Genomic DNA, 26,335 nt, shown 5'->3' on the forward strand with positions numbered 1-26,335 from the left:
CTGAGCAAGGACCCCCCCCCACCCGCCCCGCGCAACATGGGGCTGGATCCCAGCACCCTGAGATCATGACCTGAGCTGAAGGCAGACCCTAAACTGACAGAGCCACCCAGGATCCCCTATTGTTTATTTTTTAAAGTTCAGTGCAGAAGAATTCCCTTAGTAACATAGACGGAAGGTTTAGTAACTGGCATGGCTTTTGATTTTCAATCAGAAGAAAATTTTCTGAATATGGGAAATACAATCAGGAAAGGGTAGCTGAAGACATTTGAGCCAGTTCTGCTTCCCATTCAGCTGGGACAATCCCCATTTGTCTCTGAAAGCAGCCGGCTGGTATAGACGGTGAGTGTGACGAAGATTATTGGTTAAAAATCTTCCCCTGCTCGTCCTCTCCTCCACATACTACCTGAAGCTCCATTTTTCACTTGGGCACATGGCCATCCCAAATCAAGATGATATCATCCATTATTCTCAGGTAGGCATGGAGATGTGATTAATTTCATAACAGTGAGATACAGTAAAAATGACTTGAGAAGATTTCCAGTTTTGCCCTTAAAGGAAAGAGTTATTGCTGTGTTTTCTATTTCTCTCCCACTGGTTGGGATTGCTGGAGCTGGAGCAGCTATCTTGGGCCATGGACTGGAAGCCTCACAGAACAAAGAGCAGAGCAACAAGGTAGAAGGAGCCCAGTTCCTGATGATTATGGAGCCACCATGCCAGTCATGGACTATATATCCTGACTCTTACGTGAGAGAGCAATGACATTTCATCTTATTTAGTCACCACTGTTTTGAGAGTCTCTGGTACAGCATTAGAACCAATATTCCCAACCAAACCTTCAGTCAATCAGACTCAATTGAAAACAAGGAAATGTATTAATTGAAGTTCCTCAAAGTTAAAGATCCAGGAGAATTCATTCCAAGGAATTTCAGAATATCATCTATATTCTTAAGGAAGGTTATTATTGCTAGAGAGTGACATCCCATTACTCAGTTCCAGAGATCTGATTTAAAAAAAAAAAGTTTCCTTAAATCTTTTGTTTTCCATTATTGAATTTCTCTAGAACCCCAAGTTCAGACATGAGGGTGGTCAAACAGGTCTACTGTGGGCAAGCCTGTGGCTTCTCCAGGGGATCCAATGAACTCTGGAAAGATTCAGACCTGACTCAGGATATCCAGGACTTTTACTAATATATTATGGTGGATGTGATGTGAACTATTGTAATTGCTACCATGTATTGAGACCATACTATGTACAAACGTTGTGCTAAATGTTTTTATGTAATACCTCATTTAACCCCAAAACATCCTTGGGAATGGGCTTGTTTTTTTATTGAAAAAAACTGAGGCTCGTGTAAGTGAAATCACTGACTCAGGGTCGTACTGAAGGAGTCTGCCTCCAAAGCTGTGTTCCTAAAAAGTCCTAGAAGCTACCCGGACCCAGAGACAGCCCTTACCTAGCATAGAATCCAAAGGCCTGGCCAAGTAGGACGAGGAAATCAGCTTTAGCCCAAACTCAAATTCCATCCTCAAATTGCCCCTTGGGATTTGGCTGGGAAGGAGAAACAAACAGTAATTTGTCCCATTTTTGTTGAAAGTAATTGAACCGGCTCATTGGTTTTTTTACATCCGAGTCCCCCTAGGAGCCAACAAATTACTAGTTCACAATTGAAAGCAGTACTAATGCAAGGACTGAGGAGTTTGTATGATAATAAGATGGAATGGTAGCTGGTAGGAAGGACTTAAAGGGCAGTCTTGCAATCTTAATTGTCATTAACGATAATGAGTTCATATAAGGACATCGCCTTGCTCAGAATTCAGCATTTGTTTTCTCTTCTGAATCTCGCAATTACCTATTTTACTTCCTGGTATTTTACCATTTCCTTTAAAAAAAAAAAAAGACTATGATTTCAGTAGATTAAATATTTTCTTTAAAATATTAATTATTTTGTATGTAGAATTGCTGATCTTTGCTATTGCTATTTGGCAACCTTCTGCTCCAGATAAGAAATGGGAAAATGCATGTATAGCTGTAGTTCTCTTGACCAAAGTTAACTATCAGTATTAAGGCTCGAAAGTCTTCCCATCCCTCCTCTGCAGTGCTCCTGCTGTGAATTTTGGAGTATCTTTAAAACTAAAGCATAGTCCAGCATCCCTCCCAGGTAAAACCAAGTACACTTATTACAACATTATCAGTTCAAACGTCACCTTTGGGGCTTGGGAAGTCCATGGCTATATGTTCTCCTTGTTGATAAGTTCAAGTCCATGGCTGTATGTTCTCCTTGTTGATAAGGTCAAGTCCATGGCTGTATGTTCTCCTTGTTGATAAGGTCAAAGCAGCTGCTTTTGTGCCATTTTACTCCATCCACCCCTTTCTCACATAGCCTAATTCTACAAAACATGAATAAAAGAGAAAAACTCATTATGGTGGTTCTCCATCATTTTGACTTCAATTTAAATAGTAGGATTTTCTAGTCACCCAGGATCAAAGAACAGTGAATAGTGTTAAGCACAGAAAGGAATGAAGCCAAATTTTAAAGAGACAACAAAAACTGGTCATCATCAATTGTTAAAATGCTATGGTCCAGAATGGCTCCACCAAGGGATAGACATACCTTGTTCTCTAATTCAATTACGGAAGCAAATTCATCAATTCCATAAACATTTAGTAAATCCCTCTTCCTCTGTGCTAGGCATCAGAGATTAAAATGCAAACAAGCAAAAGTAATATATAAAAGAAAGTCTTGACTTCTCACACTCAGAGATCTCACAGTCTCACAGGGGAAAGTAAGGAGCAGTCAATGACCCAGCCCCACCCCACCACCGATAAACGCCATGAAGGAAGTACGGTGCTGTGGGAACGGAGATATGGGACAAGACATTCCATCTACCCTAAGATTGGTTGATCAGGAAAGATTTTGCAGAAGAGAAGCACTTGTTTTTGTTTTTTTAAAGATTTTATTTATTTATTTGTTAGAGAGAGAGAGAGAGCACAAGCAGGGGGAGTGGCAGGCAGGAGAGGGAGAAGCAGGCTCCCCGCTGAGCAGGGAGCCCAATGCAGGACTCGATCTCAGGACCCTGGAATCATGACTTGAACGGAAGGCAGACGCTTAACCAGCTGAGCCACCCAGGTGTGCCGAAGAGAAGCACTTGTATGTGATGGGCACTGGGGGGGGTTGTAGTAGTTTGCTGGGAGGCTAAGGTAGGGAAGGGGAGGGAGGGCCTTCCAGGCAGGAGGACCTGTATGAATTGAGGCTCAGGTGCAGGACAGGGTTGGCCTTATGTGTGCCTCTGCCCATGGCAATACTGGTAGGAAATACAGATATATGACACTGATTACCAACCACTTAGTTCTGGAATTGGAGGTAAATCAATTTCATCTTCATCATGCTCCATCTTTTCCAAACTATATAGACTGTTACATTTTTTAATAAGGAAAAGCCACTTTTTAAAAAGTGCATGGCATTTGGGGGAACATGGATAGAAAGTGAAGAGGTCAAGATGCAGAGGAGGGGCAATAAGCCTGAAACGGATGCTTGGGCAGGATGGCCTCAGACTCCCTCTGAGTTAAGGAGATTGACCTATATCTGCGGGCAGTGGTTCTAAACCCTGGCTGAGGAGCCTGGAAATCACCCCTGTCCAGGCCACACCCAGAGCAATGCGCAGAAATTGTCTGGGGGTGGGACTCGGGCCCCAGTACACTGGAGTAGATGCAGCCAGACGCAGACAGTCTAGACTAAGTGTGCCAGTGGGGGTGGCGAGATCCTGGAGCCTGGGAGAGGAGCCGGGAGAGGGGGAGCCCCAAGGACGCAGTGCCTACTGACATTATAGCGTTGGTGGGGGGCTATGACAGATGAAGGAGAGGGGAAAGAGCACTGCCTGAGAGCCTGGAGCATTTGGAGGAAGGAGGAAGCAAACTTGCGATGAGAACAAGGTGCAGAAGGGAGACCGGAATGGGGAGGTTGATGATGGTGGGTTTAGCTTATTTTAAGATATCTTTCCCATGAAACCCTTGGCTTCTCATGCAATAAGTCGTGATTTTTTTGTTTGGGACATGAATCTGTTATGTGCATGACTATTGAATTATTGATTTTTATTTATTTTTTTAAAATATTTTTTTCAAAAGATTGTATTTATTTATTTGACAGAGACAACAGTGAGAGCAGGAACACAAGCAGGGGGAGTGGGAGAGGGAGAAGCAGGCTTCCCGCCGAGCAGGGAGCCCGATGTGGGGCTTGATCCCAGGACCCTGGGATCATGACCTGAGCCGAAAGGCAGACGCTTAACGACTGAGCCACCCAGGCGCCCCGAATTATTGATTTTTAAATAATTGCATCTTTCAAGTTTCTGATAAGTGGAGCCTGGTGGTGAGCTCTAATTGACCAATGTTTATAAGCTCCAGTTTGCTTTATTACCTATAATAATGTTACCATTTTAAACTCTAGAGTCTGTTGGGCTAGAGCAGTTTTTTTCACCTCAGCACTATTGACTTTTTGTGCTGGATCATTCTTCTTCTTTTTTTAAGATTTTATTTATTTGAGAGTGAGAGTGAGAGAGAGCATGAGAGTTGGGTGAGGAGCAGAGGGAGGAGACTCCCCGCTGAGCAGAGAGCCTGATGATGCGGGGCTCAATCCCGGGACTCCCGGATCGTGACCTGAGCAGAAGGCAGACACTTAACCAACTGAGCCACCCAGGCGCCCTTGTGCTGGATCATTCTTTTTCGTTGTGGAGGACCATCCTGTGAATTCTAAGGATGCTGAACAGCATCCCCAGCCTCTACCCACTAGCTGCCAGTAACATCTCTGCCTCGTCACTATCCCCAGGCGTGACAATCAAAAATGTCTCTAGTCTTCGCCAATGTCCCTTGGGAAGTAAAGTTGCACCCCACACCCCACCCCCAGGTGTGAACCACTAGTCTAGAGTCTGATTCTAGACCAATTCTTCTCAAATTCCGTGTGTGTGTGTGTGTGCGCGCCCACATATGAATTCCCTGGGAATCATGTTAAAATGCAGGTTCGGATTCGGTGGGACTGGGATACAGAGCCTGACATTTTGCATTTGTAACCAGTTTTAGTGTTGCTACTGCTCTAGCAACAATGCTTTTGAGAAACCAGGCTTTAAACCCTGCAAGGAGCAAGTGCTAAAGTAAGTGCTAGTTTCAATGGGAAATGGCAGCTTCCCATTGATGCATTTGAGAATTGGCTGGGACCTCTGCATATTTACGGGATCGCTTTGTACTGTTTTATAGAATTCATGAATATGGGGATGCACAAATATATCGAATGCCATGACCTTGCAGCCTGCTACCTCTGTTACTTGATGTGGTAGTACTATTCACCTGGAAAGCTTTTCCTTTAATTGCCACATCGTTACTCCTTTCAATTGCAAGAAGTGCAATTGTAATTTGATCTTCATTGGAAGCCAACGTTTCCATTCGATCCTGTAATACTCTTATGCTGATCCACACTCTATTATCCAGGCAAAGTTCCTGTTTGGATCATGGGTAAAATTTCCCTTTAAATAGCCTAGGAGTCTATCTTAGAGCTGATGTATCTGCAAATCATCCACCCAGATGAGCCTCACATGATGGAACAGATGTGATTCGGAAGAGTTGAACTGGAAAATACATTTCTCAAAATTAAATCATATTTTCCCCAATGTACATAACTAGAAGTATATTTCCCTTGAAGTTAAACCCTTAGAAGACAATGTCCAGGAGAGTGTCACTGCTAAGAATCTGTTCACCATTCCTCCAGTCCACAGATACCTACGTAGGGGCCAGACAATTGCAGGAGCTGGTAGGAATGGTTCAGCAGATTCCTGGAAAAAAAACAGTGATGTGATGATGACATTGGGGGTGGCGCAGGTGGCCAGGCAGACCTCTCTCTCGGGAAGTGCTGCATGGCAGGGGAGGGTCACACGAGAGGGAGACGGCCCTGCAGAGATCCGGACGGAGGCAAAGCCAGGACATGTAAGAACGGTGAACTGGGAATTCAGGAAGAGCCAAGTGCAAAGTCAAGAGGCAGAAGAGAAGGGACCTTATGCATAGGGAATGTCAACAATCCCCAGGTGATTCTAACGGACACAGTAGCTGGAGGGCCCTGAACCGGATTACAGGTGAAGTTCCATCCCACCCCCCACCACCTGCAGATGTAGGACCAATCCCATGGTGATGTTAAGTGACCGCAACCAGCCCCAACTCCCTGGGCCTCTGTGTCTCCAGCTGCTGAATGTGGGCAGTTGACCTGGATTTCTCTCTCCCCTTTCGTGTTATTATTATTCTATGACATGGTTAGATTGTTTGCTGACTTAACCACAGGGCTGAAATCCCATCTTGAGTCAGCCTGTCTTTTTCCCAGCTGGAGGGGGTAATGTGATATTCCCTGTAGGGCTCCTTTCTGTTTCTTCACCTCTCCAAAGCAAATGTACTTTTCCATCCCTTTCAGCTCTTGCATGAAAAGGGGACTACAGTCATTACAGGCATTTTCTTTGTAAGTGGAAGCAAACAATGCGAGAGCTCTCAGCTCACTACTCAGGTAAACTAGGGACAAATTTAGAAACCTCAAACTTGGCCTGTCATTTGACAAAACCGAGTGAGAATAGGTCTGTTTTGTTCCTTGACTATTTCGTCCCCATCCTTTTTAAAAATTCTGTAAGATATAATCCGAAAAGACAGGTAGTGTTTTCAAAGGCCAAGCTTCCTCAAGGACTTAAGTCTGTTAATGACCGAGGCCGCTAATTTCCCTGCTAAAGCAGATTAGCCACGTTAAGTGCGCGGTATTAGGGTCCCCTCTAACACCCGGGCCTGCCGAGAAGCTGTCGGCCCTCCTTCCACAAATCCTCCTTAAACTCCCAGTAATAGCAACTTAATCTACAAAGAAAGCAACAAAGAAGAGATCTAAGTACAGCCTGGACTGCTGAGCTGTCCTTTAGAAACAGAATGTGAGCCGCGGGGGTAATTGAAATTCTCCCGTAGCCACATTAAACAGGTACGAAGAAAGAGATGGAATTAATTTTAATTAATATTTTATTTTACCTCGTATGGCCATAATATCATTTCAACACATGACCGATAGAACAACTTCATTAGTGAAATGTTATCTTTTTCTTAGCAAGTTTTCAAAATCCCATGTGTATTCTACAGCCCATCTCAAGTCAGACTAGATCGGTTTTAAGTGTCAGCGGGGCCCTGGCCGATCCTATGTGTTGCAGCAGGGGCAAGGGGGAAGGACAGGTTGCAGGCGAGAGCCCAATAAACTTTTTTTTTTTTTTTTTTTTTTTAGGTAGGCTCCACACCCAAGCTGGGCTTGAACTCACAACCCTGAGATCAAGAGTCGCAAGCTCTTCTGACAGAGCCAGCCACGCCCTACCCCATACATATTTCTTTAAATAAATATGAGACATAGGATCCTATCCAGAGAAACATGGTGGCAAAGTTATTTATTTGTTACAGCGGTGCTGTGGTGAGCTGGAATGAAAAAAAAAAAGGGCTTTGGGGTCAAATGGATCCAGGTTCAAATTCTGCCTGTTGAAGTTAAAAGTCATGGTTTTAGGCTAGCTGTTTACCTTTCTGGCCCTCGATTTCCTCAACTGTAAAAGGCGGGAAATTCCTCCTTATCTAACTCCTATGAGAAGCCATGAAAACATCCAGCAGAGCACCTTTCACAGATGTGTCACTGAAATGTGGACAACCACCCCCCGCCATGAAGTGTGCGTCCCTCCGGTCTTGCATCCAGCCCATAACCAGGAAAGGTTTGTTGAGTTCCCTATAAAATTGGGGCATGAACAGAAGCAGCAGCTGCTGATTCTTACTAATAGATAAGCTGGGAGCCTTCAACATATATGTGGAAATAAACCTAAACTCTGTTCATCTCCACATGCTTTCCTGTTACTTCCCTGCCTTTCACACAGGAACTATTATTTGGAGCAAGTTGCCTCATCCGTTGTTAACATGGCTCCAAGATTTAGTGAAAACTTGAATTTTTCTTTAAATTTTTAATTCAATTTTGCTTGTCCATGATTTGTCTTTACTAAGCCAGAAGGCTGTCATTTTCTTATCTCTTAGGCTTGATGAAAACCAACCTTCCTCCACTCTCTATTGGCAAAAAGTCCCCTGATCCTTCTGGGTGCCAGTGCGCTGAGCCCTGTGGTTCTTTCCTCCTGCCTTCCTACGAGGAATGCAGGCCGAGAGTGGAAAAACATGAAGAAAGAGATCAAAGACAGAATCAGTGTTAGTGAATCACCATATTACTACTTTTAAAATCTGTGTGATGTTAAAATGTTTTTAAGTTTCAAAAAGATAAAAAATATCTAATTTAAAAACAGTACTGGGGGGCTCCTGGATGGCTTAGTCGTTAAGCATCTGTCAAATGAATAAATAAAATCTTAAAACAAAACAAAACAAAACAAAAAACAGTACTGGGCGCCTGGGTGGCTCAGTCGTTAAGCATCTGCCTTCGGCTCAGGTCATGATCCCGGGGTCCTGGGATCAAGCCCCGTGTCAGGCTCCCTGCTCAGCGGGGAGTCTGCTTCTCCCTCTCCCTCTGCCATTCCCCCTACTTGTGTTCTCTCTCTCTGTCAAATAAATAAAATCTTTGAAAAAGTAAAAATAAAAAATAAAAAATAAAAACAGTTCTAACAGTGGGGATGTTGGTAGTCTTTCTCTTTTTCCTTCTCTTTCTCTTCTCCTCTTTCTCTTCTTTTTCTCTTTCTCTTCCTCTTCTCTCTCCTTTTTTTTTTTTTTAAGTAAAACAACTCAAGCTTTGTCAGACCCTCACACCTCCCTGGGAAGAGCCTATGCACCCAAATTGGCTCACCACCACCTGGTGGCAGCTTCTGGGATTGCAGGCAAAGAGCTTTGGTAAATAACAGCTTGGGTACAATCAATTTAAATCTGATTTATTTCCTTGAAGGAAAAAGCCGCTGAAATGAAAGATGAAAATAAAGCCTTTTGCTATGGAATGATCTTTGTGTGGTTACAGGAATTTTTCTTTTTTTTTTTTAATATTTTATTTATTTATTTATTTGACAGAGAGAGACACAGTGAGAGAGGGAACACAAGCAGGGGGAGTGGGAGAAGCAGAAGCAAGCTCCCCACTGAGCAGGGAGCCCGATGCGGGGCTCGATCCCAGGACCCTGGGATCATGACCTGAGCTGAAGGCAGATGCTTAACGACTGAGGCACCCAGGTGCCCCTCTATCTTTTTAATAGCTCCAGTTTCCTAATTTGTAAAATGATACCACACAGGAAGGTGAATGAATTGAAGGATTGCAGCATCATGAAAAATAATCCAACATTGATGAAGATTAATTTTGAGGGCCATGAGGAGATGGAACTGAAGTGAAATGAAATATTTTATAAATCCGGAGCAAATGCCATAGTAGCACTCCCACTGAGAAAACTGAAAAGGCTTTTCTTTTATTATGGGACTTAGATGTATAGTGGGAACTTGCTGGGAGGAGATTTGGTCTGCAGGTTTCCAAGGATTGGTAGTGGGGTCAGTCAACAACTCCTTACCAGTGGTCTTTATGTGACTATCTGGGAATACCTGGCCTATATAATACCTAAAATACATTTGAAGCAAAGCTTTTCTTTGCTTTATGAGAAGACAAAGAAGTTCAAAATATGTATCTAATCTTATTTCTGCATATGTATATGCAGAAAAAAATATATATTAAAGTAAGCTCTACCCCCACACTGGGGCTCAAACTCATGACCCTGAAATCAAGAGTCACATGCTCTACCAACTGCGACAGCCAGGCACTCCTATTTCTGCTTATATTTTTTAAAAGAGTAATCATTTTTAAGGTAAATAAAGAACACTTGTTTACTCAAATTTTACTGTTGCATTGCATGTTTTATTTTTCATTCTTTGTGATTTTTAGAAACCATACAAATAGGATAGATTAAAATTTATCAACCAATAGTTGATAAACTGGGCATGGCTTCTTCACTTGAGTTTAATGTTTTTCATCTCATCAAATCTCAGTATCTTATTCTTTCTATATAATCTAACCACCCCATTTTGGATTTGAAAAGAGAAGAATAACTGAAGTTCTGTTGTTGTTTTTTAAGATTTACTTCTTTATTTTATTTTATTTTAAAGATTTTATTTATTTATTCATGAGAGACAGAGAGAGAGAGAGAGAGGCAGAGGGAGAAGCAGGCTCCCAAGGAGCAGGGAGCCCGATGCGGGACTCGATCCCAGGACCCTGGGATCATGACCTGAGCCGAAGGCAGACGCTCAACCATCTGAGCCACCCAGGCGCCCTACTTCTTTATTTGAGAGAGGGGGAAGGGGCAGAGGGGAGGGGGAGAGAGAATCTCAAGCAGACTCCCCACTGAGCATGGAGCCCAATGCAGGGGCTTGATCTCACGACCCTGGGATCCTGACCTGAGCTGAAACCAAGAGTCAGATGCTTAACAGACCATGCCCCCCAGGTGCCCCTGGAGTTCTGTTTCTTATAAATAGTGGAATCTATAAAGTCTATACTTAGCCATGGTCTTACCTCTTTAATTTCAGAGGCTTTTGAGGGGGAAAGAATTGGGGCATAGGGTTTTTGCTGGCGTAGATTGGGTCCCCATTTACAGACGTGAAACTAGACCTAAATGAATTTGTCTTCCACAATTTTTTATTAGCAAAATAGCAGTTTTAAAAAGAAATACATTAGGGTACTGAACTATACACTTAAAAATAGTAAAAATGGAAAATTTTATATATATTTTACCACAATAAAAAAAATTTAAAGGAACGCGCTATTAAGGACAGAAACTTTAAAACATTTAACAAGTTGCTAGAAGCCATAGGCTATCCAAACATATCAAATTTCATTTCCTTTAATGCTATTGTACTTATAACATCTTAGAGGGGTTCCTTTTCTCTCTTTCGTCAGGAAAAGATGTTCTAATGATCTAGTAAACCAAATCAAAAAGACTCTCACATTACTAGATTCACAGGAGACAACCACTTTGTAAACATGCTGACTGGTTAGTATTTCCATCTATTTGTCATGCCTTGAGAATTCACTTTTAAAATGTCAAGTGGTTATTAATCATCCTGTCAACTACTGATCAAGGGGAATGAAGTTTTTTTGATGTGTGTGCCTAAAATCAGGTCCACTGATAGAGCAATAACTTATTTTAATGTCCAAAATCCATGGGCATGAGATTGACTGATTTATCACATTGGCTGGAGAAAATGAAAGTCCTGTTTCGGGAAATACCCAGCCTGACCTAATTTCCCTGTGGAGCTGGGAGAGTCTGCTTGGTATAATGCACTAGTGTTGTGCTTGGGAAATTCAAGGACCAGGGAAATTCCCCAGAGGTGCGAAAAGAGAATGGGCTGCAGGACTCAAGGAGCCCAACTCCAACCCACTGAATGGCTCTGACTAACATCACTAAGACGTTCTTAGTGATCCAGAAAGAAAGGACCAGTGTTGACGATCAAATGAGACCCCGGGAGACCTTTTGGCTCAGTCATTCAGATAACCACTTGACTGCTGAATAATAGTGAGTATTGGGGCACCTGGGTGGCTCCATCAGTTAAGCGTTTGACTCTTGATTTCAACTCAGGTAGTGATCTCAGGGTCAAGGGATCGAGCCCCGTGTCCAGCTCTGCACTCAGTGCAGAGTCTGCTTGAGATTCTCTCTCTCTCTCCCTCTGCCCCTCCCCCTCAAATAAATAAATAAATTCTAAAAAAATAGTTACTATTATTCGCCATTGTTGAACAATTCTCTACCGGTCCTCAGCCTGCACATTCAGATTTACATGGCTCTAAGCTGACTTGCACCTCACAGAATCTGTTATGGTTCCCTTCCAGAACTTTCATCCTGGAAAGTTCTTTTGTTTTGTGCAATGTCCAGTTGCAAAGAGGAATTTACAATCTGTCTCAGGAGCCATCAGACTCATACTCAGTACATATTTGACACATATCTAGCCCTTTCCATTTTCGTTCGGAAAGACCTGCTGATTTTGCACGTGAGTGAGGCGGTTCTCCTTGGTCAGGCCAATGAATAAATTCAGCTTTGTTTCCAAATTGTTATATGGTGATTTTCGTTTCTTTCTTTCCTCACCATAAAATATCAGGATACCTAATGTGAAATCAAAGACCAGCTATTGTCAATGTTTTAGGGGCACTTATACTAGTGGTTGAAAACTCACATACCTTCAGGGGCCAGACGAGATGCAGCCGCAATACCAAGAGGATGGAGGGAACTCTGCAAAGTGCTAAGTGGGTTCCTCTTCTAACGAGGAAGCTGATTTTCAGCTCCAAGAATTACGGATCCCTGCTAACGTGGCTGTGTTTGTCTACTGTTGAACCATCTTATGATTCTTCCAGAAAAGCTGTGAAACTCTATGTTAATGTCAACATCCTCAAGGTTTAAAGGAGCTAAATAAGACATAGCCACAGGCCAACTAAGGTGTGTGGCCTGGCAGTGTGTGACTTTAGGCTTAAGATATTTTAGACACTGTGTTGGGTGGTTATGGTAACAGAAAATCTTTCAGCCTACGAAGGAAACCGAAATGCAGGTGTTAAGGAATAAGGTAAAATGCTGTAATAAAGGACTGTTTGAAGTTAACAAGAAGCACAGAGGAATTAGGAACCCTCAGAAGACCTAACTCTGTTTCATCTTGCCTTTGCAACAGGTGTCAGACCATTGATTAGAAACTCGAAGGTGTGCAGGCTGGGCTCAGGTGGACAACATTAGTACAGGAATAAAGTGTCCCAGTGACGTAAGCCTATAGTCCCTTCCTGTTTCCCACTAGCACATTCATCTTGTTGGCCTCCCGTTCCCCATGAGCAAAGTTGACTTTGCTAAAGATATAACACAGTGCTCCTCAACCAGGGATGGTTTTGCTTTCCATGGGGACATGTGGTGATGCCCAGAGGCATTTCTGGTTGTCACAACAGATGGAAAGGGGAAGATGCTGCAGACGTCTAGTGGTCAGCGGCCAGGGATGCTGCTCAGCCTGCCACAGCGCACAGGACAGCCCCCTCAACAAACAAGTATGTGGCCTAAAATGTCAACAGTGCTGAGGGTGAGAAACTTTGGCCTAGATTTTACAATCACATACCTTACAGCAAATATTAACTATGTCGTTTCCATCTGCCCTTTGATGTACCGTGGCTGACAACTGCTTTCTCTCTCTCCTTCCTCTAGCAATGCCCCACCTCGCCTGTGTTTTCTAAACAATGCAGAGTCTTGGGAAGGTGCTCCAGTTTTTCTCATTGCTCTTTGTCAGTTTTTGACTAAGTGGAGATTAGAAGGATGTGGGCAAGAAAGGGACTGTGTGTGTGTGTGTGTGTGTGTGTGTGTGTGTGTGTGTGTGTGTTAGTTTTCTGACTGAGGAAAGGAGGTAAGACCCATTACCTCCATAGCTGACAAGACTGAGAACATTGGGCATATATTTTATATAATATTAAAACAAAGCATTCACAAGTTAGGATTCAAGCAAAGAGTCCAGAAATTCGTTCTGATCTAGGTTTAGAGAACTGGCCTGAAGCGTTACAACTGTCAGCCTACAGCTCACCCCAGCTCTTTCACTGACGGTCCTTACATCTCTCCTGTTCCTGTTGTGCCTTCCAGTCAGTGAGTCTGTGATATAAAGTACAGATTCGTCCCTCCTCACCTGTGAGGATGGAAACCTACAGGATTTCCTGTGCCTGTGTTAAACAATACTGGGATGGGCCATATTGTCCCCATGGCAAAAACTCCAGTAAATAAACACTTGCTTCTGGAAGATAAGACTATGAGCGAACTAGAAGAGCTTACTCATCAAGGCCAACAGCTTTTTTAGGAAGACCGCCTTCAAGACCCTCACTTCATTGTTCCCTCCAGTCCAAAGTTACCAATGCCAACCAGTGACTCAGCTTCCAAGACCTGCCTTAAAATCTCCAAGACCAGGCATATCCACTGACTTTCCCTTTCCAGAGCTCTGTTAAAACCTTTAAAGATATAATAATCCATCTTTCTTTAATAGGTTTAGTAAAATGGCTTTGATTGGTCAACAGGTCTCTCTGGTGGTCTTTTGAAAAGCCAACAGGGACATGTACTTCTTTTTTTTTTTTAAGATTTTATTTATTTATTTGAGGGAGAGAGAGAGAGCACAACATTGGGGAGGGTCAGAGGGAGAAGCGGACTCCCCGCTGAGTGGGAAGCCCGATGTGGGACTCGACCCTGGGACTCTGGGATTGTGACCTGAGCCGAAGGCAGTTGCTTAATTGACTGAGCCACCCAGCCACCCTAAAAAGCCAACAGGGTCTTGTGCTTCTTAAGAAAAACGGGGAAGAACAATGAAGTAAATACGACTTTCTTCCAGTTGAATATGATTGGTTGTTTCAAGTTCAGAGGTGGGAATGTAAAATGATGTGGTCACCATGGAAAACAGTTTGTGGTTCCTTAAAAAGCTAAACTTAAAATTGCCAGATGATCACAAGTTCATTCTTAGATATATACCCTAAGGGATTGAAAGAGACTCGAACAGATCTTTGTGCACCCATGTTCAAAGCCACACTAGTCAAAAGAGCCAAAAAGTGGGAGCAACCCAAGTGTCAACTGATGGATGAATGGATAAACAAAATGTGCTATATCCTTACAATGGCACTTTATTCAGCCATAAAAAGGAATGAAGTATGGACACCTGCTACAACACGGAGAAACCTTGAAAACAACCTAAGTGAAATAAGCCAGACACGAAAGGACAGACATTGTGTGATTACACTTGTATGAGCTACCTAAAATAGGCAAATTCATAGGGACAGAAAGTAGCCTGGAGGTTACCAGAAACTGAGTAAATGGGGAGGAATGGGGAGTTCCTCTTAAGGGGCACAGAGTTTCTATTCAGGGTAGTGAAAAGTTTTGGAAATATAGTGATGATGGTGGCACAACACTGTGAATGTAATTAATGCCACTGAATTGTGCACTTAAAAAATGGTTAAATAACAACTTTTGTGTTGTTATATTTTACCGCAATTAGAAAGAAGCCTAGGGCGCCTGGGTGGCTCAGTCGTTAAGCATCTGCCTTTCGGCTCAGGTCATGATCCCAGGGTCCTGGGATCGAGTCCCGCATCGGGCTCCCTGCTCTGCGGGGAGCCTGCTTCTCTCTCTCTCCCACTCCCCCTGCTTGTGTTCCTGCTCTCGCTGTCTCTCTCTCTCTGTCAAATAAATAAATAAAATCTTTAAAAAAAAAAAGAAAGAAAGAAGTCTAGAGGGACGCCTGGGTGGTTCAGTTGGTTAAACCTCTGCCTTCAGCTCAGGTCATGTTCCCAGGAGTCCTGGGATCGAGCCCCACTTCGGGCTCCCTGCTCAGCTGGGAGTCTTCTTCTCCCTCTCCCTCTGCACCCCCCTCACGTGAGCTGGCACACTCTCAAATAAATAAATAAAATCTTAAAAAAAAAAAGAAGCCTAGAGTGTCTTCTCTCTGGTCCTACTTTCCTCTACACCCCCTACCTTCATAGTCCTGCAGAACAGCCTTTAGGGAAAGGAGAACACGGATCTCCTGAACCCAGATGCTTTCGGGGGACCAGACAGGTAACATAAATAAGTGACGTCAGCCAAGTATTTACAACAGGAAGTAGCAGGGATGGGGGTAAAGTAGAGAATGTGAGTGCTCTTTCTAGTAAGTACACCTACGACCCATCTCCTGACAATCATTGCCATGAAGAAATGTGGACCCAGATATTGCCAGGTTTTCTCATTTTTCAAGAGACACTAGGAACTGGGATTTATATGAGCAAGTTTCCATTTAAAAATCCTTGGGCCGCGTACAACTGGTCAGTGGGGCAGGTTTAGATGGAGGCCACCTGTTTTCTATTCCTGCTCTTCTGCCTACTGACCTGACCCTCAATGGGCAGCTGGTGCCCACATTAGAGGATCATCTGAGCCGGGAAAGCGTATTTTTCTGAACGGGATGTACCAAAGTTACCAAACTGGATGACAGGAAGCTCCTTATATTTTTTTTAACAGCCCTTATTCTTATTTCCTCTTAGGCTTTGCAGATGAAATGGTCAAGTAGGGTCCTGCTCTTTCCACCATCTTTTCTGATAAGAAATCTACAACCATGTTTCACAAGTGATGTGAAGGAAAGTCTGCCATGCAGCCCGTGGGAGAGGCCAGTCAGGAGGAAAACTGAAAAGGGGAACATGGAGAGGGAGGTGGAGGAAGAGAAAGAAGAGAAGGGGAAAAAGGAGGGATGGAAAAAGAAAAAGGGAAAGAACTAGAAGAATCTGGAGTAGAGTATGAATATAGTTCCCGGATAAAGACCTTTCACATATATGGTCTCAGTTGTTACAAAGGCTTGGAAGGCAGAACTTCTCATCTTCAGTTTGCAGATAGAGAAAGAGAAGCTCCTGGAAGTTGCCTCTATGGTCCAGTACTTAGAGGGTGAACAGTAGGGGCACCAGGTGCATGCCCCATGGTAGATGTATAAGAGTAAGAGAGAAAGAAAATCTGAGGCTTGAAAGGCAGAAAAGGAAGTACATGTTTGTTGGAAGCTGGGAGCCTGCCCACTGCGTTCAGAGCTTAAAGGGCAAAGGGCTATTGACCAACTTCCTGTAGTATAATGATTAGCCCCTATGAATACTCCACCACCAGCTCAGCTTCCCTAATTATGTAGGTCTTGATGCCATTGGTTGGATCATACAGCAAAACATTGTTTCAGAGACTCTTAAGGTTAAATTACACAGTCAAAACCTCAAAGGGCGTGGGCAGTGTGCTGCGTTTGACGTAGCTCTTCAGGATTCGGCCCCAGGATGGCGTGACGGTCATGGTCCTCTGAAGGCACTCTCCATGACAAATGAACATCAAGAATCGCTATTCTTCACTTCTGCTAAGAGGCATACTGGGAATGGCTCATAATATTGATGTGGGACAAAGAGTGAGTTTTCAGATTCCTTAATGTTAGAAGTCTCAGAATGAGAGGCAGAGGAAGGAAATGGAAGGACGTGAGTAACTACACTGAGTGCCTGCTCCATGCCAGGCATCTTTACAGACTCGGTGAACATTTCAGTAGCAGAGATTTTTATAAACTATCCTTGAATAAAAGAAAAGGCTTTTTTGACTCTCCCTCCCTGTGCTTTTTTTTTTTTTTTTAAGGTTTATTTATTTCAGAGAGAGAGTGGGTTTAGGGGCAGAGGGAGAGAGAATCTCAAACTGACTCCCCACTGAACACAGAGCCCACCATGGGGCTCAATCCCATGACATGAACCAAAACCTAGAGTGGGATGCTTAACCAACTGAGCCACCCAGGCCCCCCTCACCCTGTGTTTTATTCCTCTTTTTCAAATTGCTGTAAGGATCCCATTTCAGGGAATGTGTTGGATGATTTTTATGCCTCATCTCAACTTGGTCTGCATCTTTGCCTTACTGTTGCTGCAACCACCTGATACCTAGCCTCACCCGCGTCGTGCCTTTCCTGCTTTCTGTCCCACCTTCTCTGCTCCACTTGTGCCCATGGCACTCCTGCTGGAGCCGACTTGCCAATTTTGGTGCATGAACAAAACTGAAAGTGTGAGAAAATTAACACTTTCCAGTACAGTCCTTGACCGATGGAGGGTGTTGGTAATTTCCCCTTTTTCAGTTGGGCAACACGGTGACCCAGCCTACAAGGTTCCCCAGAGGGTTCTCAGTGGGATGAGCAGCAATCAACTCAGTGATGCACCCTTATGTTAACTTTCGTCTTCTTCATGCCCCTGTTCCCTGGGGCCAGATCCCAAAATAAACTATCTGCATGCAAGTTCTTGTCTCAAGCTCTGTTGGGGGCAGATTGGGCCAAAAGAGGACCAGTTAAGGTACTTCTTCACACCTGATATTAAAAGAGGGTAATTATGCCTCTTGATAACCTGAGTCACTGACCTTTTTGCAGTCACAGTCAGGTGTTTTAGATCCTTATTATGTCCCTACAAAAAGAAAAAAAAAATCACCCAAAGAGAACTGGTTCTTAAACTTGAGCATGCGCCTACAGAGTCAACTTGAGGGCTTATTCAAACATGCTACTGGGCTCCAATTCCAGATTTGCCAATTCAGTAGATCTGGGGTGGGACCTGAGAACATGCATGAGTAGCAATTTCCTAAGTGGCCCTCGGATCTCCTTGGAGAACCACTGATCTAGAGTAGCACTATCCAGTAGAACATTCTGTGATGCTGGAAATGTTTTATATCCCACACCATCCAGTATGGTAGCTACTAGGCACACGTGTCTATTGAGCACTTGAAACATGGCCAATGAGACTAAGGGATTGAATTTGTTTATGTAATTGAATCTTCATTCAATTTTAAACTTAAATATCCACATGGACAAGTGGCTACGGTATTGGACAGGACAGGAGTAGATTCTTGCTACTCCTAGATGTACTCTTAGACCAGCACTGGCATTCTTAGCAGTACGTTAGAAATGCATATTCTCAGGACCCCCTCTCAGACCTACTGAATGGGAAACCACATTTTAACAAGGGGTTCAGGGGACACGTATATGAACCAATTTAAGAAACAGTGGTTTGGCAGTCAATATTTTCCCAATGCTGCACCAGATTTCCTACCCAACCGTTAGGGGTTAAGTGATGTCCCCTCCCCTCCAACCCCCCCCCAAATATCATGAAACCCTAACTCCTGTACCTGTGAGTGTGATATTTTTGGACATGGGGCCTTTACAGATGTACCCAAGTTAAGATGAGGTCATTAGGGTGGTCCCTCATCCAATATGACTGGTGTCCTTATAAGAGGAAGGAAATCTAGACAGAGACACACAAGGAGAACAGCATGTGATGACAGGCAGAGATCAAACTGATGTCACCGCAGTTTAAGGAACACTGAGGATTGCTGGTCACCAACAGAAGCCAGAAGAAGCTCTCCCCTATAGGCTTCAGAGGGAGCAAGGCCCTGCCAACACCTCAATTTTGGACTTCTCACCTCCAGAACTGGGAAACAATGAAATCTGTTATTTGAAGGCACCCAGTTTTGTAGTACTTTGTCATGGCAACCCTGGGAAACTAACACACCAACCTGGAGTCACTCCCTTAGCTCTTCTGAGCCCAAAGATTCCTATCTGTGCCAAAGTTGGGCGTTTTCAGTTATCTACCAAACAAGATGCTTCAAGGATTGAGGGGAACATCAGCGATCTCTGGAGGAATGATCTCCAGGTGTTGTTACAATTTGACAGAGAATATGGGATTGGAATATGTCACTGTGAATTCAATGCACAAATTAAATAGCTATGAAAAGAGGATGCTAAACGGGAAGCCACAGCTTTCCTCGTGTTCTCAGCTTTGTTTTCTAGCACGGACAATCGTGGCAGGTGGGGGTCCAAAGAGATAGAAAATGCACAATAACCACAGTTAATAAAGAGAAATAAACTTTTCCTTCAACACTCTCTGTTCTGTGATAATCTCATTTTCCCTCCATGCTACCTTGTCCCAGCAACTCGTGTCACAAAGGCATGAATTCTGTACTCTTCTGGTCATCTCAAGTTCAGCCGACTCATCTCCCAAATGCTTCATCACTGGCAACTGGAGGAGCAGTTGCAACAGATGGTTTGCCTGACCAATAGGCACATGAGCCCACTTGGAGAGGCGGCCTTCCTGTATTAAAGGAACTGATGTGATGAAAACAAGAAGGAACTGTTACTTACTGGAAAAAAAAAGGAAAAGGAAATGACTCAAGTCACTTCTGCATCACAATTGCAATGGAGGGGAGTTCCCTAAAAGGGAGTGGGTAGTGTTTTTCACTAGAGAATCTATCATTTGTGCCCTACTGATGAAGAAAAGAAATGCTTTCCTGGGCACGGTCTGGAGGAAGAGTATTACATTAAGAAATAATAAAAATTTAAAAATGTCATCTAATAAAGTAACAGAAAATCCTGGAAATAAACCACGTAAGAGGTTTTAGAACTCAGCAAAATGAGAGATGGAAAACGTGTCTGGCAAAAAGTGGATCACTGACAACATGAGATTTATTTATTTATTTATTATTTTGCTCCCCTCTACCCCTATAAAATGATTTTTAAAAGATTGGGAGGATCTCTGACACTGAAGGAGCCATAGTAGTACATAAGAAAAGGCCTAGAATATGTATTTAATATGTATTTTGAGGGCCTGGATAGTGGAGATGCCTGCCCTTGAAACACAAATACCTTTTTTTCTTTCTTAAATGAAGGTAAAACACTCCCTCAGTTAAGTGATGGGTGGTTGGGCTGTTACTTCTCCTTTCAGCAAGTTCATAGAAGTCAGTCAAGGTGGTCTGGAAGGGACAGAAATGTCAGGTGGATATTAAGTTTAAGAAGGACTCCAGGGGTGGGGCGCCTGGGTGGCTCAGTCATTAAGCATCTGCCTTCGGCTCGGCTTGTGATCTCAGGGTCCTGGGATCGAGCCCTGAATTGGGCTCCCTGCTCCGCGGGAAGCCTGCTTCTCCCTCTCCCCCACTTGTGTTCCTTCTCTCGCGTTGTCTCTCTCTGTCAAATAAATAAGTAAAATCTTTAAAAAAAAAAAAAAAAAAAAAAGAAAAGAAAAGAAAGAAAGAAGAAGAAGAACTCCAGGGGTCCTGGGTGGCTCAGTTGGTTAGGCAGACGTCTGCCTTCAGCTCGGATAATGATCCCAGGGTCCTGGGATTGAGTCCTGGCTCCATGCTCAGCGGGGAGCCTGCTTCTCCCTCTGCCCCTCCCCAGGTTCTCTCTCTCTCTCTGTCAAATAAATAAAAATCTTAAAAAAGAAAAAAAAAAGAAGTGCTCCAGAAAAATATATTGGCAGAAAGTCAATAATAGCCTAACGCTACGTGCGTCAAAGTGCCTACATCATTCATGTCACTTTATCTTATTAGGTAGCATTTTCTCATCTGGCATCATCACAAGAAGGTTGAGGACCGGAAAATAAGACATTCTGAGAGAAAGAGAGACCACAATCATATAACTTTTGTTATAATATATTGTTATAATTGTTCCATTTTATTATTAGTTATGTAGTTAATCTCTTAATATGCCTAAGTTATAAATTAAACTGCATAAGAAAAAACAGTGTATATATAGGGTTTGGTACTATCCGTGGCTTCTGGAATCCACTGCAGGTCTTGGAACATATACCCTGAGGATGAGGGGGGTTACCATATATACTATTGGTTCTATTTCTCTGTAGAACCCTGATATATATATATAGATATATATATATATCTATATATATATATGAACTCTCTCTGGAAGGGCACACACCAGGTGGGTGGCTGCAAGTAGAGATAAAGTTTTCACTGAATATCCTTTAGTATTTAAAATTTTTGTATGTTAGAAATATACCACCTGCTCAAAATATTAAAAAATATAAAATAAACAGGTAAGTTTAATAAAATTTGCTATGTTCAGTTATTAGTTAATATTTTGCATTACAAGCCCATAAAGAATGTATTGCTAAAATATGCATTTCTGGAAATACAAAAAAAAAACTAAAAAATCAAGCCAATTTTTTTTATCTTTCAATTTTTTATTTAAATTCCAGTTACCCAACATACAGTGTAATATTAGTTTCAGGAGTAGAATTTGGTGATTCATCACTTACATACAACACCCAGTGGTCATCACAAGTGCCTTCCTTAATGCCCATCCCCCATTTAACCTGTCCCCCCACCCAACTCCCCTCCAGTAATCCTCAGTTTATCTTCTATAGTTAAGAGTCATTTCCTGGTTTGCCTCTTTCCGTGCCCCCCATGTTCATCTTTTTTGTTTCTTAAATTCCACATATGAGTGAAGTCATATTTCTGGTGTTTGTTTTCTCTGGCTGACTTGTTTTGCTTAGCATGATATCTCTACCTCAATCTATGTCATTGCAGATGGCAAGATCTCATTCTTTTTTATGGTTAATATTCCATTGTATATATACACCACATCTTTATCCATTCATCTGTCAATGGACATTGGGCTCTTTTCATAGTTTGGTTATCGTTGATAATTCTAAATCAAGCCAATTTTTAAAAATTTTTAACTTTTTATTTTGAGATCATTTTAGATATACAGAAAAGTTACCCAAAAAATAGAGAATTCCTATGTCCTTCCTCTTCATGCAGCCTCCACTTACACTGACATTGTACATAAATGGAGTACTATTACCAATGCCAGAAAATCAATATTGATACAGTATCACTAACTAAACTTTTAGCCAAAGTATTAACCTTGATACCCCTCTAAGCATTTAGAAATTTCTTTGCTGATGGCAAAAAAAAAGTCCAGGAGTAAAAAAATCAACCAGAAAGTTTCTAAAAGTATCTCTTTCTTTTTTTTTTTCCCACTGTAGCACTCAAAAATATTTCTGTGATTGTCTATGTGGGAGAAGGGAGCATTACGGTTATCAATTATACTTTTTTGTTCCCCCACTTTGCTTAGTCGTCCAACTTCTCTGATTTCTTGTCCACTCCTTGGTACACGTGCTTCCATGATTTCAATCTTCAGTTTGTTTCCAGCAGAGCCCAGGGAAGGTGGTTCACCTTCACCATCCCTCCCCCATCTTTTTTGTTCTGTGACTTTCCAGAATGAACTCCATCCAGGCATACCACCTTCTTAGGGAAGTCTCAGGATGGATGCTTCTGCACCCCACCTAGACCCGTCCTGTGCCCCAGCTCCCACACACCCTTCCAGGTCAGTCTGGCCTAGCCTCCGTCTCTGATGAATAAATATGTGATAAAATGTGGGTGCTGGATTAATATGCTGCTCCAAGAGGAATCCATCTGCCATATGGAAATTCTATAGATAGCATGATACCCTGAGATTGTGCTGAGGGGGGAAGGGTGGTGATGATAAGGAAACCTGAATGTCTACAGAAGTGACCAATAAGCTGGGTGGCCTTGGCCACATCATTCCACTGCTCTAAGTCTCATTTTCCTGTAAAACAAGGGAATGAAGCTAGATGCAATTTTTTTATAAAAAAATATTCTTGGCATTAAAGGTAGCTTTGAAAATCTGATAAAATAAATATATAGGCCATATCCTCAGAAAGGTAAACGTGGTGCCTACGTATTTTTGAATATCCCAAAGGGACAATAATATGACAAAATAGGAGGTCACAGACGTTCCTCCTCATTTCACACTCTGAAGAAGACAGTGTGTTTGTTATACAGATCAGGCTAAAGTGCAGAATAGAAAGAAGAATTGGAAGTAACAAGAGAGGCTAGGTTGACTTACCTAAGCGTGCTAATGTGGAAGGTAAGTAAGAATAGATCTGGGTAGATAAAATGTATTTCACCAAAATTACAAACTTTTTTGCTTCCAAGGACATCATCAAGAAAGTGAAAAACAACCTACAGAATGGGAGAGAATATTTGCAAATCGTATCTCTGACAAAGGACTTGTATCTAGAGTATATGAAGAACTCTTACAATTTAACAATAAAAAGTCAAATAACCCGATTTAAAAACGGGCAGAAGACTTGACTAGAAATAGCCCTAACAAAGGTATACAAATTGCCAAAGAGCTCATGAGAAGATGCTCAGTATCGTTAGTCACTAAGGAAATGCAAATCAAAACCACCATGAGATACCACCTGACACCCGGGAGGGTGGCCATGATAAAAAAAAAAAAAAAAAAAGGCGGACAATAGCCACTGTTGGCACAGATGTGGAGAAATCTGAAGGCCTCTAACTGATGGTGAAAATGTAAATGTGTTTCAGCAGCTATGGAAAACAATTTGGGAGGAGTTTTCTTATGGCCAGCAATTCCACTCTTAGGTAGAGTCCCCAAGAAAATTGAAAACACAGAAAAACCTGTTCACAGAAAAACTTGTGCATGAATATTCATAACATTATTTCTAATAGCCAAGGAGAAGAAACAACCCAAATGGCCATACTCTCGTGAACAGATAAACAAAATGTGGTGAATCCATACAATGGAATATTCTTCAGCCATAGAAAGGATTGACACATGCTACAATACATATGAACCTTGAAGACGTCACACTGAGTGAAAGAAGCCACAAAAGGCCACATATTGTAAGGTTCTATTTGTGTGAAATGTCCAGAAGGGGTAAATCCAGATAGAGTCAAGAGATAACTGGCTGCCAGGGGACTGAGGAAAGAGATAATGGGGAATGACCGCTAATGGGTACCAGTTTCTTTATAGGGTGATGAGAATGTTCTGGAATTTGTGGTGATCATTGTACAACCTTGTTAATATACAAAAACCCACTGAATTTTACCCTTTAAAATAGTGAATTTTACTGTGTGAGAATTATAGCTCAATTTTTTTTTAAAGAATAGGCCAGGGTATAGATGGGGGAGAGAAGAAATGAGGAAGACAAGGGAGGCAGTCTGGGTCAGAGATTGGGGAGGAAAGAGAAAAGAGAGCTCAAGACCACTGCCTTGTATGAAACGTGGGACAGATGAATGGGTAAAGAGGGCTTTGGGGACGTTTGATGTATATTTGGGATATATCCCACTCTCTTTTGTTACATTCTTCAGAAATCACATATTTTTAAAGAATTTGGAATTGGATTTGTGGGTTGGGGATGGGATAGTGAATGAGATTGGTTCCAAAATAATCCGCTTAGTTGTGGTTTACACATTTATTCAGTCAACAAATGTTTATTGAGCAACTGCTGAGTGCCAGGCCCCATTCTGGGGACACTGGGGTGCACTGGTGAACAAGACAGAATGAGGTGCTCTCCTCCTGGAGCTTTATAGTCTAGGGGTGTGTGTGTGCACGCATGTGTGCAGCTCAGAGACTTGATAAAAAAATTAAAGTGTATGATAATTTCAAGAATGATAGTGCTTTCAATAAAAAGAAGGTAGAGAAAAGCAATAAAGAGTGGCAGGATTTTAGGGGTTCATAGAGCCCTTAAAGCCCATGGGTTTAGACACCTCAATTTCAGAATTCCTGGCCATGATAATCTCTAGATGTCCCTTTTATCTAAACACAAAACAAAGCTATAATTCATGGAACAGGTATGAGAGATATAAAAGTGATAAGACCTCCAAATTCAATATAATGTGGAGATCTAGTTTATAGTATCAATAAAGAGTTTGCAAAATAAATAATGTTGAAGTCAAACATTGAGACAGACACAGACAGCCCCACACTTGCTGGACGCTAAAACTGGAAGGAACTTTGGTGATGACCTAATGTTGACTTCAATCCCTTCATTGTATGGCGGAGGAAACTGATATGCAGAGGCTCAAGTAACTTGGCCAAGTTCCCCCAGTTTGCTAGTCACAGAGCTGGGATTATAGTCCCAATGTCCTGATTCCAGGTTCAGTCAGGAGCATTCACTTAAAAATAATGGATGTGTTAATGGAAGATTGTCTATTTACTCAATCAAGGACCTAGAGTTCCCTCTGACACAATATATTGTTCTTTATGCTGCCCCTACCAGTTAACAATAATGAAACACCATTTTGTTTGTTGATCTTATTTCATTCCTTCAGTTCTCAAAGAAACAAGGCATTCCTTCTTAATTCTGTTTTATCAGTTAACAATGACTGATTTTTTCATTCACTCAGCAAGCACAATCTTAGGCACCATGAGGAATGGCACCATTATTCAGAGAGTCCTGACCTCAAAAAGCTAAAAAATCTAGATGAGGAAATAAGACAGAGTAACAAATAATTATGATGTGGGGTAGATCTTGGTAACACCATTACATGTCATGAGCTTCCAGAGGAGTGAAGTTACGTCTGCTTGGGAGAAAGGAAAGCAGGAAAATATGTTCTGACTTCACAAAGCTTCAGAGAAAGAACTTCTGGAGTTCATGGAAATTGTTCAAGTCTTAAAATGCAAGTTTTCTGTTTATTAATAAAACATAAACTATAACAGAAAATCAGCAGTTTCCTTAAAACTACCCAAACAAACTGTCTCTAACCACTTTTTTTTTTTTTTTTCTAATTGGCTGCTGAGGCTTTTTGAATACTTAACCCATCCTCTGGGCAAATATAAATAACTGCACCCACATTGACCTCAGTCGGTTCCTACTTACAATAAGATTAAAGTACTTAAATTCCGTTCTAACTTGATACCTTTATCCTTCATGTTTTAAGTTGGCCCCTGTAACTGTGTAAGGGCCTTTTTAAATGATAGAGTTAGGGGAGCCTGGGTGGATCAGTTTTTAAGCGTCTGCCTTTGGCTCAGGTCATGGTCCCCAGGTCCTGGGATCGAGCCCCGCATCGGGCTCCCTGCTCTGCAGGAAGCCTGCTTCTCCCTCTCCCACTCCCCCTGCTTGTGTTCCCTCTCTCGCTGTGTCTCTCTCTGTCAAATAAATAAATAAAATCTTAAAAAAAATAAATGATAGGGTTATATGATTTTAATGGGACTTGATACTTTAAAATGGAATAAATGCCTTTTAAAAAAAAAAAAAACCTCACGTGTACTAAGTTATAATTCCGGT

The 26,335-nt window shown here is 42.2% G+C and overlaps 2 long non-coding RNA genes across 3 annotated transcripts in view; one reads left to right on the forward strand and one right to left on the reverse strand.

The window, feature by feature from the left end:
• Positions 1-19,580, reverse strand: part of LOC141370186 (uncharacterized) — a 36,151-nt gene extending 16,571 nt beyond the window's left edge. For both annotated transcript variants that reach the window (XR_012374018.1, XR_012374017.1), the window contains exons 1-5: positions 19,400-19,580; positions 18,609-18,724; positions 17,850-17,893; positions 2,205-2,387; positions 1,454-1,548 (exon numbers count right to left, since the gene is read on the reverse strand). This is a non-coding gene — a long non-coding RNA (uncharacterized lncRNA). The remainder of the gene's footprint in view (positions 1-1,453; positions 1,549-2,204; positions 2,388-17,849; positions 17,894-18,608; positions 18,725-19,399) is intronic.
• On the forward strand, positions 12,713-14,005 carry LOC112838175 (uncharacterized). Its single transcript, XR_003211915.2, has 2 exons — positions 12,713-13,035; positions 13,158-14,005. It is a non-coding gene; the product is annotated as an uncharacterized lncRNA (long non-coding RNA).
• Positions 19,581-26,335: the final 6,755 nt, after the last annotated feature.

The sequence above is a fragment of the Callorhinus ursinus genome, unplaced genomic scaffold, assembly GCF_003265705.2.
Source record: "Callorhinus ursinus isolate GAN/ISIS: 27379988/994484 unplaced genomic scaffold, GSC_fseal_2.0 scaffold2, whole genome shotgun sequence".
NCBI classification, from domain to species: Eukaryota; Metazoa; Chordata; class Mammalia; order Carnivora; family Otariidae; genus Callorhinus; species Callorhinus ursinus.